The sequence below is a fragment of the Schistocerca cancellata genome, unplaced genomic scaffold (genome assembly GCF_023864275.1).
Source record: "Schistocerca cancellata isolate TAMUIC-IGC-003103 unplaced genomic scaffold, iqSchCanc2.1 HiC_scaffold_790, whole genome shotgun sequence".
Taxonomy (NCBI): domain Eukaryota; kingdom Metazoa; phylum Arthropoda; class Insecta; order Orthoptera; family Acrididae; genus Schistocerca; species Schistocerca cancellata.
In genome coordinates this window covers 1,286,712-1,306,722 of record NW_026046801.1, presented here as the reverse complement: position 1 = coordinate 1,306,722, position 20,011 = coordinate 1,286,712, and positions in this window count along the sequence as shown.

Genomic DNA, 20,011 nt, shown 5'->3' with positions numbered 1-20,011 from the left:
CCTCATCTTGTGCCTTTCTCCAGTCCTCAGTATCTCGGCCTGTTGCTTCCAAAAGTGCTATTTTCCGACTTAGACAATCTGCATTCGTGTGTTTTTTGCCTGGTTTGTGGATAACTTCGAAATCCATTTCGGAAAGACATAGGGCCCAACGCGTGAGACGACTAGATGGATCCTTTAACCCAAGCAACCATTTTAAAGCTGCGTGGTCGGTAATAACCTTGAATTTCCTACCATACAAGTAGCATTTAAAGTATTTGATGCCATAAATAACACTTAACAATTCTTTCTCTGTTGTGGAATAATTTCTTTCTGCTGTTGTTAGTTGTCTCGAAGCGTAGGCTATGGGGTGTTCCGCGCCATTAATATTCTGACTCAAAACAACTCCTACTGAATGACCACTTGCATCACAGGATAAAATAAATTCTTTATTATAATCTGGGTAGGCTAATACTGGACTGTGTGTTAACTTATCTTTAAGGGTTTGAAATGCTGATTCACAATCTTCAGACCAATGAAATTTTGCACCCTTTTTCAATAATTGGGTTAAGGGTCGGGCAATTTCAGCAAAATTTTGAACATATTTTCGGTAATACGATGCGAGACCAATGAAACTTTGTACCTCCTTAACGCGTTGTGGTGTTGGGAAGTCCTTAACTGCCGAAATTAATCGAGGATCTGTTCTAATTCCTTTTTCACTAATGACATGCCCTAGGTATGTAACCTCTGTCAATGCAAAACTACATTTTTCCATATTTAATGTTAATTTAGCTTTTCTAAGTCTCTGAAAAACATTACGCAGACGCACAGCATGTTCATTAATGTCTTTGGAGAATACAATAATATCGTCTAGATATACACAACATTGCTGAGTTTTTAGTCCTCGCAATACTCCATCGAGTAGTCTTTGAAAAGTTGCTGGTGCATTTTTCAAACCGAAAGGCATTCTTTTAAATTGCCAGTGGCCTCCAGGGGTAGAAAATGCTGTTTTATGCCTATCTTCAGGTGCAACTTCCAATTGATGATATCCGCTACGTAAATCGATTGTTGAAAAGTATTTACTGTTACCTAAACTGTCAATGATATCTGTAATGTTTGGAAGAGGATAAACATCTGAGATAGTTTGTTTGTTAAGGTGTCTGTAGTCACAACAAAATCTATATCGTTTCGTACCGTCGGGAGACTTCTTTGGAATAATTACAATATTTGAATTATAAGGCGAATCAGAATATTCTATGATTCCATCTTTTAGATGCTGTTCTAAAAATTCATCCAGTACTGGCTGTAAGTGATGCGTAACTCTATAAGGCTTTCTATAAACTGGGGGGCTATTTCCTGTTGGGATCCTATGCTGTGTGATATCTGTTGCTGGCAGTGGACCTTCTGCATTAAATAAATCTTGAAACTCAACTAAAACTGCTTCTATCGTGTCTCTATCCTTTCCTTGCAAATGCTCAATCTTCTGGCGTAATGCGGTTTTATAGGCGTCTGGTTTCTGACCATCATTAATATCTGACCAAATAAAATCTTCTTCTTCAAAAGTACTGACTGTAGCTACTAATATTCCCTTATGCAACTCTTTGTCTTCCACTCCGAAATTGTCAATATGTACCGGTACTTTTCTTTCTCCCTCAACGTCTTGAACCCGTACAACACTTCTACGTACAAAACAATGTGATACATCTAATTCCTCATTTTCCTCCAGTGGCTCTATTAGACATATTGTATCTGTAGGTACCTCGGGGTCAACGGTCATCCAGAGAAGTTTTCCTGAGCCAGATGGTATCTGATCCCGCGAATCAACCTTCAAGGACGTTGCACGCAGTATAGTTGATTTCGCCTTCCGGTTAGGGAAATCTTGCGGCAGAGGGCCCTTTGCAGCGGTGTCACCTAGCTGAAATACTATTCCGCTAAGTTCTACAGTTTGCTGTCTGAGGTCAATTTTAGCGTGATGTTTATTCAGGAAATCCAACCCTAGGATCGCGTCGTACCCGTCAGTTATCTTTGTTACCACTTCTACATCTTCTTGAAATTGTACACCGTGAATATAGAAAATCAATGATGTACATCCTAATGACTTCACTGTACCTCCTCCTACTCCACTCAATCTATACCTTGGAGGGTCATATTTCTTTTCTCCAATACATTCATTACTCACTATTGATACGTTTGCGCCTGTATCCACCAGTATCCTTACCTCTTTATCCTCTATGGTAGCAGATAACCAGCATTCCGCCTTCACATTCGCCTTAATGGCATGAAATTTTATTGGGAACGCCTGGCGGCGGCTCCGACATTCCCGTTTGAGTTTAACTGATTTCTATTTCCAAAAACTTTCTTAGACCTGCATTCCTTGAATGTGTGACCTATTCTTTGACAATTAGTGCATTTAGGTTGTCTGCAGTTTTTTGCTATATGGCCCTGTCGATTGCACCTAAAACATCGTACTCCTGCTGAAAATACATTTCGCTTCTCCTTGTATCTGGTGGCAATGTCAATTTCTTCAAAAGCTGTCGCCACAGATACAGCTTCTGCTAAATTCTTAGGAAACTCTGCCCTGACACGACGGGACGTTTCAGGAGGTAACCCACGTAAAAATGTATCTAGAGCTCTATTTTCTGCCTCTTGTAAAATAACTCTATTTGCTTCATCACTAGTTGTCAACTGATAGGTGTTAATATTAACTTTTCTAATCCTATCTACAAAGCTTTCTAACGACTCGTTTTGCCTCTGAGTGATAGTGTTTAACTGTTCCCTATAAAATCTACAGCTGTTCTGTTTTTGAAAACGTTTAAGTAATCCTTTCTTCAATTCCTCAAATGTTGGAGCATTCCGTAATTCTTCATGGTATAATACGTGTGCTTTAGCCTCTCCTAGCAATCTTAACTTTGTCATTTGTAAGAGCTGTTCATCTGACCATGATCCTAACTTTGCAGCTGCTACTAAATCATCAAAAAAGGCTGTTATGTCTTCGCCAGGTTTACCTGAAAAAGGAGTTACCAAGGCTGCTGCTGAGGAATCTAGGGTAGGAGGGACTGAACTGGTTTGCCTAACCTCACACAACTGTTTAAATAATGCATTATTATCATTTTTAAGCTGTGCTATTTGATTAACTAAGCTCTGAATAGCTTCCTCAGTAGAAACCCCCTGTGGTGCTGACTCTGACTTTGTACGATTTCGTGTCATCATTTTATAAACTGTTAGTTACACAATCTTACCACACTGAATTAAAAAGATGTTTAAATATTTTCGACAAACTCTTAAAATTATGAGAGAGAATACACTTCTAAATAAAGAAAATATTACGACTGCTATGCAAACCTCTATCCTTTCACACATTAAACAATACTAACTGTGGACCGTTAGTGACTGTCATTCACACCTCATATTGAGCCAAGGGGTTTTCTCTGACACCAAATGTAACAACTACTACGGCTTCTGACATCAAACGTAACAGTTGTGGTTACTAAATGTGACACTTCTGTCACTCAATGTAACTGGGTTTTCTCTTTTGATGCTGTCAATTGTCAGGATGAGCATTCTCAAGCATTCTGTCAGGGTGAAAATATTAAATAAATAAACTTTTCTCTCTTACAAAATGTGGGCAGGGTGGGTTCTTCCTTGGCTCGGGTATGAGGTCGAATGAAACATCATTTTTACAAAAGATAACTTTTATTGAAAGTTTCGTACAGCTGTTATCTTACTGGACGTTCTGGTTCGGAGAGCGGCAGCCGTGTCGTTTGCGTAGCCTTCTGCTGCGGCAGCGGCGGCGGCGGCGGCGGCGGCGGCGGCGGCGTCTGATTACGCGTAGCGGTGTGTATCTCGTGTCGCCGTCTCGCCCAGCTGACCGGAGACGCGCAGCGCGAGGTGGCCTGTTTAATTATTGCGAGCGACGTCGTGCATCGGGTGGTGATACCTTGAATGTGGCGTCTCAGTGTTTCTCTTCTCTAAGCGGCCGCGTGTGTTGTGCGTCGACCAGCGGAGCGGCGCGGCGGGGGAAGGCCAGTGTCCCGGACTCGAACCACGGACTCCCGCTTGCCAGTCTTCGGCTGTCAGGTCTTCATCCAGCTCACAGGTGACTGCTGAAGTGAGGCCGTCTCCTTCCCGTCCTCACGAGTCACCCGGGTATGTAAAATCAGACTTCAAAATACCTTTTAACTTCTTCTTCTGGCACTGAGGCTGCTGCTTGCTATTCCATTACAGCGGCGGACTCGGTGCGTCTGTGCATGATGTAGTCTCTTCTTGCATGACGATCTTCAGCACCGAAACTAACTTAAAACAACTGCTACGCTTCTTCACTTCTTCGTCTTCTTCGTCGCTCGTCTCCGTCTTCGCCTTCGTCTTCCTCTCGTCTTCATCTACATCTTCATCTACATCTGTCGGGCCCACTGCGTCTCGCGTATTTATTCACTTCAGTTTACTGGAGGTGAACGACTTCACGGCCATTGCCTCTTCTGTCACGTTGAAAAGATTCTCGAAGATTCTTCTTAACGTCGGTCATTGGCTCTTGGAATGTAGGCGAGGGGCCTTTGCTCACATACGACAACTGAGAAACACGTGAGCCGGTCATTGCCTCTTCTGTCACGTTGAAAAGCTTCTCGAAGAATCTTCTTAACGTCGGTCATTGGCTCTTGGGATGTGGGTGAGGGCCTTTGCTCACATGCGGCAACTGAGAAACACGTGAGCCGGTCGGGCGATGCCCTGACGGCTGAATCGACAGCGCCCGCTTATGTGGAACTTGCTGACTTCACGGTCATTGTCTCTGCTGTTCCGCTGTTCGGCTCGCTGAATGCCAGTATGTAACTCTCTAACTAAACCAAGTTTTCCATTTATATTCTAATTTCTAGTTCACTTTGATTTCACTAATTTATTTACTTAAGTACCACTCAACAGAACGTTACAAATCACTATCAGTTTTTCGTCCGATTCGAAAATCTTTGACTCACAGCAGAACGGCCATAAGGTGCCCGATGCAGCAATAGGCCCAAGGAGACAAGTCGGCTGGAGGACGATGTATTGAATCGGGACGCAATTTGAGTGATCCATCGTCATTAGTTGGCCATGAATGTTACAATTCACTATCTGTTTTTCGTCCGATTCGAAAATCTTTGACTCACAGCAGAACGGCCATAAGGTGCCCGAGGCAGCAATAGACCCATGGAGACAAGTCTGCTGGAGGACGATGTATTGAATCGGGACGCAATTTGAGTGATCCATCGTCATTAGGTGGCCCTGAACGTTACAATTCACTATCAGTTTTTCGTCGCATTCGATAATCTAGACTCACAGCAGAATGGCCATAAGGTGCCCGAGGCAGCAATAGACCCATGGAGACAAGTCGGCTGGAGGACGATGTATTGAATCGGGACGCAATTTGAGAGATCCATCGTCATTAGGTGGCCCTGGATGTTACAATTCACTATCAGTTTTTCGTCCGATTCGAAAATCTTTGACTCACAGCAGAACGGCCGTAAGGTACCCGAGGCAGCAATAGACCCATGGAGACAAGTCTGCAGGATGACGATGTATTGAATCGCGACGCAATTTGAGTGTTCCATCGTCATTAGGAGGCCCTGAATGTAAGAATTAACTATCAGTTTTTCGTCCCATTCGATAATCTAGACTCACGGGAGAACGATCATAAGGTGCCCGAGGCAGCAATAGACCCATGGAGACAAGTCGGCTGGAGGACGATGTATCGAATCGGGACGCAATTTGAGTGATCCATCGTCATTAGGTGGCCCTGAACGTTACAATTCACAATCAGTTTTTCGTCCGATTCGAAAGTCTTTGACCCACCGCAAAACGGCCATAAGGTGCCCGAGGCAGCAATAGACCCATGGAGACAAGTCGGCTGGAGGACGATGTATTGAATCGGGACGCAATTTGAGTGATCCATCGTCATTAGGTGGCCCTGAACGTTACAATTCACTATCAGTTTTTCGTCCGATTCGAAAATCTTTGACTCACAGCAGTACGGCCATAAGGTGCCCGAGGCAGCAATAGACCCATGGAGACAAGTCTGCTGGAGGACGATGTATTGAATCGGGACGCAATTTGAGTGATCCATCGTCATTAGGTGGCCCTGAACGTTACAATTCACTATCAATTTTTCGTCGCATTCGATAATCTAGACTCACAGCAGAACGGCCGTAAGGTGCCCGACTCAGCAATAGACCCATGGAGTCAAGTAGGTTGGAGGACGATGTATTGAATCGGGCCGCTATTTGAGTGATCCATCGTCATTAGGTGGCCCTGAAAGTTACAATTCACTATCAGTTTTCGTCCGAATCGAAAATCTTTGACTCACAGCAGAACTGCCATAAGGTGCCCGATGCAGGAATAGACCCATGGAGACAAGTCGGCTGGAGGACGATGTATTGAATCGGGACGCAATTTTAGTGATCCATCATCATTAGGTGGCCCTGAACGTTACAATTCACTATCAGATCTTCGTCCGATTCGAAAATCTTTGACCCACAGCAGAACGGCCATAAGGTGCCCGAGGCAGCAATAGACCCATGCAGACAAGTCGGCTGGAGGACGATGTATTGAATCGGGCCGCAATTTGAGTGATCCATCGTCATTAGGTGGCCCTGAAAGTTACAATTCACTATCAGTTTTTCGTCCGAATCGAAAATCATTGACTCACAGCAGAACAGCCATAAGGTGCCCGATGCAGCAATAGACCCATGGAGACAAGTCGGCTGGAGGACGATGTATTGAATCGCGACGCAATTTGAGTGTTCCATCGTCATTAGGAGGCCCTGAATGTTAGAATTAACTATCAGTTTTTCGTCCCATTCGATAATCTAGACTCACGGGAGAACGACCATAAGGTGCACGAGGCAGCAATAGACCCATGGAGACAAGTAGGCTGGAGGACGATGTATTGAATTGCGACGCAATTTGAGTGTTCCATCGTCATTAGGAGGCCCTGAATGTTAGAATTAACTATCAGTTTTTCGTCCCATTCGATAATCTAGACTCACGGGAGAACGACTATAAGGTGCCCGAGGCAGCAATAGACCCATGGAGACAAGTCGGCTGGAGGGCGATGTATTGAATCGGGACGCAATTTGAGTGATCCATCGTCATTAGGTGGCCCTGAACGTTACAATTCACTATCAGTTTTTCGTCGCATTCGGTAATCTAGACTCACAGCAGAACGGCCATAATGTGCCCGACTCAGCAATAGACCCATGGAGTCAAGTAGGCTGGAGGACGATGTATTGAATCGGGCCGCAATTTGAGTGATCCATCGTCATTAGGTGGCCCTGAAAGTTACAATTCACTATCAGTTTTCGTCCGAATCGAAAATCTCACAGCAGAACAGCCATAAGGTGCCCGATGCAGCAATAGACCCATGGAGACAAGTCGGCTGGAGGACGATGTATTGAATCGGGACGCAATTTGAGTGATCCATCATCATTAGGTGGCCCTGAACGAACAATTCACTATCAGATCTTCGTCCGATTCGAAAATCTTTGACCTACAGCAGAACGGCCATAAGGTGCCCGAGGCAGCAATAGACCCATGGAGACAAGTCGGCTGGAGGACGATGTATTGAATCGGGCCGCAATTTGAGTGATCCATCGTCATTAGGTGGCCCTGAAAGTTACAATTCACTATCAGGTTTTCGTCCGAATCGAAAATCATTGACTCACAGCAGAACAGCCATAAGGTGCCCGATGCAGCAATAGACCCATGGAGACAAGTCGACTGGAGGACGATGTATTGAATCGGGACGCAATTTGAGTGATCCATCGTCATTAGGTGGCAATAAATGTTACAATTCACTATCTGTTTTTCGTCCGATTCGAAAATCTTTGACACACAGCCGTAAGGTGCCCGAGGCAGCAATAGACCCATGGGGACAAGTCTGCAGGATGACGATGTATTGAATCGCGACGCAATTTGAGTGTTCCATCGTCATTAGGAGGCCCTGAATGTTAGAATTAACTACCAGCTTTTCGTCCCATTCGATAATCTAGACTCACGGGAGAACGACCATAAGGTGCCCGAGGCAGCAATTGACCCATGGAGACAAGTCGGCTGCAGGACGATGTATTGAATCGGGACGCAATTTGAGTGATCCATCGTCATTAGGTGGCCCTGAACGTTACAATTCACTATCAGTTTTTCGTCCCATTCGATAATCTAGACTCACAGCAGAACGGCCATAAGGTGCCCGAGGCAGCAATAGACCCATGGAGACAAGTCTGCAGGATGACGATGTATTGAATCGCGACGCAATTTGAGTGTTCCATCGTCATTAGGAGGCCCTGAATGTTAGAATTAACTACCAGCTTTTCGTCAAATTCGATATTCTAGACTCACGGGAGAACGACCATAAGGTGCCCGAGGCAGCAATTGACCCATGGAGACAAGTCGGCTGCAGGACGATGTATTGAATCGGGACGCAATTTGAGTGATCCATCGTCATTAGGTGGCCCTGAACGTTACAATTCACTATCAATTTTTCGTCCGATTCGAAAATCTTTGACTCACAGCAGAACGGCCATAAGGTGCCCGAGGCAGCAATAGACAAATGGAGACAAGTCGGCTGGAGAACGACGTATTGAATCGGGACGCAATTTGAGTGATACATCGTCATTAGGTGGCCCTGAACGTTACAATTCACTATCAGTTTTTCGTCCCATTCGATAATCTAGACTCACAGCAGAACGGCCATAAGGTGCCCGAGGCAGCAATAGACCCATGGAGTCAAGTCGGCTGGAGGACGATGTACTGAATAGGGACGCAATTTGTGTGGTCCATCCTCATTAGGTGGCCCTGAATGTTACAATTCACTATCAGTTTTTCGTCCGATTCGAAAATCTTTGACTCACAGCAGAACGGCCATAAGGTGCCCTAGGCAGCAATAGACCCATGGACACAAGTCGGCTGGAGGACGATGTATTGAATCGGGACGCAATTTGAGTGATCCATCGTCATTAGGTGGCCCTGAATGTTACAATTCACTATCAGTTTATCGTCCGATTCGAAAATCTTTGACTCACAGCAGAACGCCCATAAGGTGCCCGAGGCAGCAATAGACCCATGGAGTCAGGTCTGCTGGAGGACGATGTATTGAATCGGGTCGCAATTTGAGTGATCCATCGTCATTAGGTGGCCCTGAACGTTACAATTCACTATCAGATCTTCGTCCGATTCGAAAGTCTTTGACCCACAGCAGAATGGCCATAAGGTGCCCGAGGCAGCAATAGACCCATGGAGACAAGTCGGCTGGAGGACGATGTATTGAATCGGGACGCAATTTGAGCGATCCATCGTCATTAGGTGGCCCTGAACGTTACAATTCACTATCAGTTTTTCGTCCGATTCGAAAATCTTTGACTCACAGCAGAACGGCCATAAGGTGCCCGAGGCAGCAATAGACCCATGGAGACAAGTCTGCTGGAGGACGATGTATTGAATCGGGACGCAATTTGAGTGATCCATCGTCATTAGGTGGCCCTGAACGTTACAATTCACTATCAGTTTTTCGTCGCATTCGATAATCTAGACTCACAGCAGAACGGCCATAAGGTGCCCGAGGCAGCAATAGACCCATGGAGACAAGTCGGCTGGAGGACGATGTATTGAATCGGGACGCAATTTGAGTGATCCATCGTCATTAGGTGGCCCTGAACGTTACAATTCACAATCAGTTTTTCGTCCGATTCGAAAGTCTTTGACCCACCGCAAAACGGCCATAAGGTGCCCGAGGCAGCAATAGACCCATGGAGACAAGTCGGCTGGAGGACGATGTATTGAATCGGGACGCAATTTGAGTGATCCATCATCATTAGGTGGCCCTGAACGTTACAATTCACTATCAGATCTTCGTCCGATTCGAAAATCTTTGACCCACAGCAGAACGGCCATAAGGTGCCCGAGGCAGCAATAGACCCATGCAGACAAGTCGGCTGGAGGACGATGTATTGAATCGGGCCGCAATTTGAGTGATCCATCGTCATTAGGTGGCCCTGAAAGTTACAATTCACTATCACTTTTTCGTCCGAATCGAAAATCATTGACTCACAGCAGAACGGCCATAAGGTGCCCGAGGCAGCAATAGACCCATGGAGACAAGTCGGCTGGAGGACGATGTATTGAATCGGGACGCAATTTGAGTGATCCATCGTCATTAGGTGGCCCTGAATGTTACAATTCACTATCAGTTTTTCGTCAGTTTTGAAAATCTTTGAGTCACAGCAGAACGGCCAAAAGGTGCACGAGGCTGCAATAGACCCATGGAGACAAGTCTGCTGGAGGACGATGTATTGAATCGGGACGCAATTTGAGTGATTCATCGTCATTAGGTGGCCCTGAACGTTACAATTCACTATCAGTTCTTCGTCCGATTCGAAAATCTTTGACCCACAGCAGAACGGCCATAAGGTGCCCGAGGCAGCAATAGACCCATGGAGACAAGTCGGCTGTAGGACGATGTATTGAATCGGGACGCAATTTGAGTGATCCATCGTTATTAGGTGGCCCTGAAAGTTACAATTCACTATCAGTTTTTCGTCCGATTCGAAAGTCTTTGACTCACAGCAGAACGGCCATAAGGTGCCCGATGCAACAATAGACCCATGGAGACAAGTCGGCTGGAGGAAGTTGTATTGAATCGGGACCCAATTTGAGTGATCCATCGTCATTAGGTGGCCATGAATGTTACAATTCACTATCTGTTTTTCGTCCGATTCGAAAATCTTTGAGTCACAGCAGAACGACCATAAGGTGCCCGAGGCAGCAATAGACCCATGGAGACAAGTCTGCTGGAGGACGATGTATTGAATCGGGACGCAATTTGAGTGATCCATCGTCATTAGGTGGCCCTGAACGTTACAATTCACTATCAGTTTACCGTCCGATTCGAAAATCTTTGACTCACAGCAGAACGGCCATAAGGTGCCGAGGCAGCAATAGACCCATGGAGACAAGTCTGCTGGAGGACGATGTATTGAATCGGGACGCAATTTGAGTGATGCATCGTCATTAGGTGTCCCTGAACGTTACAATTCACTATCAGTTCTTCGTCGCATTCGATAATCTAGACTCGCAGCAGAACGGCCATAAGGTGCCCGAGGCAGCAATAGACCCATGGACACAAGTCGGCTGGAGGACGATGTATTGAATCGGGACGCAATTTGAGTGATCCATCGTCATTATGTGGTCCTGAACGTTACAATTCACTATCAGTTTTTCGTCCGATTCGAAAATCTTTGACTCACAGCAAAACGGCCATAATGTGCCAGAGGCAGCAATAGACCCATGGAGACTAGTCCGCTGGAGCAGGAGGTATTGAATCGGGACGCAATTTGAGTGATCCATCGTCATTAGGTGGCCCTGATAGTTACAATTCACTATCAGTTTACCGTCCGATTCGAAAATCTTTGACTCACAGCAGAACGGCCATAAGGTGCCCGAGGCAGCAATAGACCCATGGAGACAAGTCGGCTGGACGACGATGTATTGAATCGGGACGTAATTTGAGTGATCCATCGTCATTAGGTGGCCCTGAAAGTTACAATTCACTATCAGTTTTTCGTCCGATTCGAAAATCTTTGACTCACAGCAGAACGGCCATAAGGTGCCCGATGCAGCAATAGGCCCAAGGAGACAAGTCGGCTGGAGGACGATGTATTGAATCGGGACGCAATTTGAGTGATCCATCGTCATTAGGTGGCCCTGAACGTTACAATTCACTATCAGTTTTTCTTCCGATTCGAAAATCTTTGACTCACAGCAGAACGGCTATAATGTGCCCGAGGCAGCAATAGACCCATGGAGACTAGTCTGCTGGAGCACGAGGTATTGAATCGGGACGCAATTTGAGCGTTCCATCGTCATTAGGAGGCGCTGAACGTTACAAATCACTATCAGTTTTTCGTCCGATTCGAAAATCTTTGACTCACAGCAGAACGGCCATAAGGTGCCCGATGCAGCAATAGGCCCAAGGAGACAAGTCGGCTGGAGGACGATGTATTGAATCGGGACGCAATTTGAGTGATCCATCGTCATTAGGTGGCCATGAATGTTACAATTCACTATATGTTTTTCGTCCGATTCGAAAATCTTTGACTCACAGCAGAACGGCCATAAGGTGCCCGAGGCAGCAATAGACCCATGGAGACAAGTCTGCTGGAGGACGATGTATTGAATCGGGACGCAATTTGAGTGATCCATCGTCATTAGGTGGCCCTGAACGTTACAATTCACTATCAGTTTTTCGTCGCATTCGATAATCTGGACTCACAGCAGAATGGCCATAAGGTGCCCGAGGCAGCAATAGACCCATGGAGACAAGTCGGCTGGAGGACGATGTATTGAATCGGGACGCAATTTGAGTGATCCATCGTCATTAGGTGGCCCTGGATGTTACAATTCACTATCAGTTTTTCGTCCGATTCGAAAATCTTTGACTCACAGCAGAACGGCCGTAAGGTACCCGAGGCAGCAATAGACCCATGGAGACAAGTCTGCAGGATGACGATGTATTGAATCGCGACGCAATTTGAGTGTTCCATCGTCATTAGGAGGCCCTGAATGTAAGAATTAACTATCAGTTTTTCGTCCCATTCGATAATCTAGACTCACGGGAGAACGATCATAAGGTGCCCGAGGCAGCAATAGACCCATGGAGACAAGTCGGCTGGAGGACGATGTATTGAATCGGGACGCGATTTGAGTGATCCATCGTCATTAGGTGGCCCTGAACGTAACAATTCACTATCAGTTTTTCGTTCGATTCGAAAATCTTTGACTCACAGCAGAACGGCCCTAAGGTGCTCGATGCAGCAATAGACCCATGGAGACAAGTCGGCTGGAGGACGATGTATTGAATCGGGACGCAATTTGAGTGATCCATCGTCATTAGGTCGCCATGAATGTTACAATTCACTATCTGTTTTTCGTCCGATTCGAAAATCTTTGACTCACAGCAGAACGGCCATAAGGTGCCCGATGCAGCAATAGACCCATGGAGACAAGTCGGCTGGAGGACGATGTATTGAATCGGGACGCAATTTGAGTGATCCATCGTCATTAGGTGACCCTGAACGTTACAATTCACTATCAGATCTTCGTCCTATTCGAAAATCTTTGACCCACAGCAGAACGGCCAGAAGGTGCCCGAGGCAGCAATAGACCCATGGAGACAAGTCGGCTGGAGGTCGATGTATTGAATCGGGACACAATTTGAGTGATCCATCGTCATTAGGTGGCCCTGAAACTTACAATTCACTATCTGTTTTTCGTCCGATTCGAAAATCTTTGACTCACAGCAGAACGGCCATAAGGTGCCCGAGGCAGCAATAGACCCATGGAGACATGTCTGCAGGATGACGATGTATTGAATTGCGACGCAATTTGAGTGATCCATCGTCATTAGGAGGCCCTGAATGTTAGAATTAACTATCAGTTTTTCGTCCCATTCGATAATCTAGACTCACGGGAGAACGACCATAAGGTGCCCGAGGCAGCAATAGACCCATGGAGACAAGTCGGCTAGAGGACGATGTAATGAATCGGGACGCAATTTGAGTGATCCATCGTCATTAGGTGGCCCTGAACGTTACAATTCACTATCAGTTTTTCTTCCGATTCGAAAATCTTCAACTCACAGCAGAACGGCCATAATGTGCCCGATGCAGCAATAGACCCAAGGAGACAAGTCGGCTGGAGGACGATGTATTGAATCGGGACGCAATTTGAGTGATCCATCGTCATTAGGTGGCCCTGAAAGTTACAATTCACTATCACTTTTTCGTCCGATTCGAAAATCTTCGACTCACAGCAGAAAGGCCATAAGGTGCCCGAGGCAGCAATAGACCCATGGAGACATGTCTGCAGGATGACGATGTATTGAATCGCGACGCAATTTGAGTGATCCATCGTCATTAGGAGGCCCTGAATGTTGGAATTAACTATCAGTTTTTCGTCCCATTCGATAATCTAGACTCACAGCAGAACGGCCATAAGGTGCCCGAGGCAGCAATAGACCCATGGAGACATGTCTGCAGGATGACGATGTATTGAATCGCGACGCAAATTGAGTGATCCATCGTCATTAGGTGGCCCTGAACGTTACAATTCACTATCAGTTTTTCTTCCGATTCGAAAATCTTTGACTCACAGCAGAACGGCTATAATGTGCCCGAGGCAGCAATAGACCCATGGAGACTAGTCTGCTGGAGCACGAGGTATTGAATCGGGACGCAATTTGAGTGTTCCATCGTCATTAGGAGGCGCTGACGTTACAAATCACAATCAGTTTTTCGTCCGATTCGAAAATCTTTGACTCACAGCAGAACGGCCATAAGGTGCCCGATGCAGCAATAGGCCCAAGGAGACAAGTCGGCTGGAGGACGATGTATTGAATCGGGACGCAATTTGAGTGATCCATCGTCATTAGGTGGCCATGAATGTTACAATTCACTATATGTTTTTCGTCCCATTCGAAAATCTTTGACTCACAGCAGAACGGCCATAAGCTGCCCGAGGCAGCAATAGACCCATGGAGACAAGTCTGCTGGAGGACGATGTATTGAATCGGGACGCAATTTGAGTGATCCATCGTCATTAGGTGGCCCTGAACGTTACAATTCACTATCAGTTTTTCGTCGCATTCGATAATCTAGACTCACAGCAGAATGGCCATAAGGTGCCCGAGGCAGCAATAGACCCATGGAGACAAGTCGGCTGGAGGACGATGTATTGAATCGGGACGCAATTTGAGTGATCCATCGTCATTAGGTGGCCCTGGATATTACAATTCACTATCAGTTTTTCGTCCGATTCGAAAATCTTTGACTCACAGCAGAACGGCCGTAAGGTACCCGAGGCAGCAATAGACCCATGGAGACAAGTCTGCAGGATGACGATGTATTGAATCGCGACGCAATTTGAGTGTTCCATCGTCATTAGGAGGCCCTGAATGTAAGAATTAACTATCAGTTTTTCGTCCCATTCGATAATCTAGACTCACGGGAGAACGATCATAAGGTGCCCGAGGCAGCAATAGACCCATGGAGACAAGTCGGCTGGAGGACGATGTATTGAATCGGGACGCAATTTGAGTGATCCATCGTCATTAGGTCGCCATGAATGTTACAATTCACTATCTGTTTTTCGTCCGATTCGAAAATCTTTGACTCACAGCAGAACGGCCATAAGGTGCCCGATGCAGCAATAGACCCATGGAGACAAGTCGGCTGGAGGACGATGTATTGAATCGGGACGCAATTTGAGTGATCCATCGTCATTAGGTGACCCTGAACGTTACAATTCACTATCAGATCTTCGTCCTATTCGAAAATCTTTGACCCACAGCAGAACGGCCAGAAGGTGCCCGAGGCAGCAATAGACCCATGGAGACAAGTCGGCTGGAGGACGATGTATTGAATCGGGACACAATTTGAGTGATCCATCGTCATTAGGTGGCCCTGAAACTTACAATTCACTATCTGTTTTTCGTCCGATTCGAAAATCTTTGACTCACAGCAGAACGGCCATAAGGTGCCCGAGGCAGCAATAGACCCATGGAGACATGTCTGCAGGATGACGATGTATTGAATCGCAACGCAATTTGAGTGATCCATCGTCATTAGGAGGCCCTGAATGTTAGAATTAACTATCAGTTTTTCGTCCCATTCGATAATCTAGACTCACGGGAGAACGACCATAAGGTGCCCGAGGCAGCAATAGACCCATGGAGACAAGTCGGCTAGAGGACGATGTAATGAATCGGGACGCAATTTGAGTGATCCATCGTCATTAGGTGGCCCTGAACGTTACAATTCACTATCAGTTTTTCTTCCGATTCGAAAATCTTCAACTCACAGCAGAACGGCCATAATGTGCCCGATGCAGCAATAGACCCAAGGAGACAAGTCGGCTGGAGGACGATGTATTGAATCGGGACGCAATTTGAGTGATCCATCGTCATTAGGTGGCCCTGAAAGTTACAATTCACTATCAGTATTTCGTCCGATTCGAAAATCTTTGACTCACAGCAGAACGGCCATAAGGTGCCCGATGCAGCAATAGACCCATGGAGACAAGTCTGCTGGAGGACGATGTATTGAATCGGGACCCAATTTGAGTGATCCATCGTCATTAGGTGGCCATGAATGTTACAATTCACTATCTGTTTTTCGTCCGATTCGAAAATCTTTGAGTCACAGCAGAAGGACCATAAGGTGCCCGAGGCAGCAATAGACCCATGGAGACAAGTCTGCTGGAGGACGATGTATTGAATCGGGACGCAATTTGAGTGATCCATCGTCATTAGGTGGCCCTGGATATTACAATTCACTATCAGTTTTTCGTCCGATTCGAAAATCTTTGACTCACAGCAGAACGGCCGTAAGGTACCCGAGGCAGCAATAGACCCATGGAGACAAGTCTGCAGGATGACGATGTATTGAATCGCGACGCAATTTGAGTGTTCCATCGTCATTAGGAGGCCCTGAATGTAAGAATTAACTATCAGTTTTTCGTCCCATTCGATAATCTAGACTCTCGGGAGAACGATCATAAGGTGCCCGAGGCAGCAATAGACCCATGGAGACAAGTCGGCTGGAGGACGATGTATTGAATCGGGACGCAATTTGAGTGATCCATCGTCATTAGGTCGCCATGAATGTTACAATTCACTATCTGTTTTTCGTCCGATTCGAAAATCTTTGACTCACAGCAGAACGGCCATAAGGTGCCCGAGGCAGCAATAGACCCATGGAGACATGTCTGCAGGATGACGATGTATTGAATCGCGACGCAATTTGAGTGATCCATCGTCATTAGGAGGCCCTGAATGTTAGAATTAACTATCAGTTTTTCGTCCCATTCGATAATCTAGACTCACGGGAGAACGACCATAAGGTGCCCGAGGCAGCAATAGACCCATGGAGACAAGTCGGCTAGAGGACGATGTAATGAATCGGGACGCAATTTGAGTGATCCATCGTCATTAGGTGGCCCTGAACGTTACAATTCACTATCAGTTTTTCTTCCGATTCGAAAATCTTCAACTCACAGCAGAACGGCCATAATGTGCCCGATGCAGCAATAGACCCAAGGAGACAAGTCGGCTGGAGGACGATGTATTGAATCGGGACGCAATTTGAGTGATCCATCGTCATTAGGTGGCCCTGAAAGTTACAATTCACTATCACTTTTTCGTCCGATTCGAAAATCTTTGACTCACAGCAGAACGGCCATAAGGTGCCCGAGGCAGCAATAGACCCATGGAGACATGTCTGCAGGATGACGATGTATTGAATCGCGACGCAATTTGAGTGATCCATCGTCATTAGGAGGCCCTGAATGTTGGAATTAACTATCAGTTTTTCGTCCCATTCGATAATCTAGACTCACAGCAGAACGGCCATAAGGTGCCCGAGGCAGCTATAGACCCATGGAGACATGTCTGCAGGATGACGATGTATTGAATCGCGACGCAAATTGAGTGATCCATCGTCATTAGGTGGCCCTGAACGTTACAATTCACTATCAGTTTTTCTTCCGATTCGAAAATCTTTGACTCACAGCAGAACGGCTATAATGTGCCCGAGGCAGCAATAGACCCATGGAGACTAGTCTGCTGGAGCACGAGCTATTGAATCGGGACGCAATTTGAGTGTTCCATCGTCATTAGGAGGCGCTGACGTTACAAATCACTATCAGTTTTTCGTCCGATTCGAAAATCTTTGACTCACAGCAGAACGGCCATAAGGTGCCCGATGCAGCAATAGGCCCAAGGAGACAAGTCGGCTGGAGGACGATGTATTGAATCGGGACGCAATTTGAGTGATCCATCGTCATTAGGTGGCCATGAATGTTACAATTCACTATCTGTTTTTCGTCCGATTCGAAAATCTTTGAGTCACAGCAGAACGACCATAAGGTGCCCGAGGCAGCAATAGACCCATGGAGACAAGTCTGCTGGAGGACGATGTATTGAATCGGGACGCAATTTGAGTGATGCATCGTCATTAGGTGTCCCTGAACGTTACAATTCACTATCAGTTCTTCGTCGCATTCGATAATCTAGACTCGCAGCAGAACGGCCATAAGGTGCCCGAGGCAGCAATAGACCCATGGACACAAGTCGGCTGGAGGACGATGTATTGAATCGGGACGCAATTTGAGTGATCCATCGTCATTATGTGGTCCTGAACGTTACAATTCACTATCAGTTTTTCGTCCGATTCGAAAATCTTTGACTCACAGCAAAACGGCCATAATGTGCCAGAGGCAGCATTAGACCCATGGAGACTAGTCCGCTGGAGCAGGAGGTATTGAATCGGGACGCAATTTGAGTGATCCATCGTCATTAGGTGGCCCTGATAGTTACAATTCACTATCAGTTTACCGTCCGATTCGAAAATCTTTGACTCACAGCAGAACGGCCATAAGGTGCCCGAGGCAGCAATAGACCCATGGAGACAAGTCGGCTGGACGACGATGTATTGAATCGGGACGTAATTTGAGTGATCCATCGTCATTAGGTGGCCCTGAAAGTTACAATTCACTATCAGTTTTTCGTCCGATTCGAAAATCTTTGACTCACAGCAGAACGGCCATAAGGTGCCCGATGCAGCAATAGGCCCAAGGAGACAAGTCGGCTGGAGGACGATGTATTGAATCGGGACGCAATTTGAGTGATCCATCGTCATTAGGTGGCCCTGAACGTTACAATTCACTATCAGTTTTTCTTCCGATTCGAAAATCTTTGACTCACAGCAGAACGGCTATAATGTGCCCGAGGCAGCAATAGACCCATGGAGACTAGTCTGCTGGAGCACGAGGTATTGAATCGGGACGCAATTTGAGCGTTCCATCGTCATTAGGAGGCGCTGAACGTTACAAATCACTATCAGTTTTTCGTCCGATTCGAAAATCTTTGACTCACAGCAGAACGGCCATAAGGTGCCCGATGCAGCAATAGGCCCAAGGAGACAAGTCGGCTGGAGGACGATGTATTGAATCGGGACGCAATTTGAGTGATCCATCGTCATTAGGTGGCCATGAATGTTACAATTCACTATATGTTTTTCGTCCGATTCGAAAATCTTTGACTCACAGCAGAACGGCCATAAGGTGCCCGAGGCAGCAATAGACCCATGGAGACAAGTCTGCTGGAGGACGATGTATTGAATCGGGACGCAATTTGAGTGATCCATCGTCATTAGGTGGCCCTGAACGTTACAATTCACTATCAGTTTTTCGTCGCATTCGATAATCTGGACTCACAGCAGAATGGCCATAAGGTGCCCGAGGCAGCAATAGACCCATGGAGACAAGTCGGCTGGAGGACGATGTATTGAATCGGGACGCAATTTGAGTGATCCATCGTCATTAGGTGGCCCTGGATGTTACAATTCACTATCAGTTTTTCGTCCGATTCGAAAATCTTTGACTCACAGCAGAACGGCCGTAAGGTACCCGAGGCAGCAATAGACCCATGGAGACAAGTCTGCAGGATGACGATGTATTGAATCGCGACGCAATTTGAGTGTTCCATCGTCATTAGGAGGCCCTGAATGTAAGAATTAACTATCAGTTTTTCGTCCCATTCGATAATCTAGACTCACGGGAGAACGATCATAAGGTGCCCGAGGCAGCAATAGACCCATGGAGACAAGTCGGCTGGAGGACGATGTATTGAATCGGGACGCGATTTGAGTGATCCATCGTCATTAGGTGGCCCTGAACGTAACAATTCACTATCAGTTTTTCGTTCCATTCGAAAATCTTTGACTCACAGCAGAACGGCCCTAAGGTGCTCGATGCAGCAATAGACCCATGGAGACAAGTCGGCTGGAGGACGATGTATTGAATCGGGACGCAATTTGAGTGATCCATCGTCATTAGGTCGCCATGAATGTTACAATTCACTATCTGTTTTTCGTCCGATTCGAAAATCTTTGACTCACAGCAGAACGGCCATAAGGTGCCCGATGCAGCAATAGACCCATGGAGACAAGTCGGCTGGAGGACG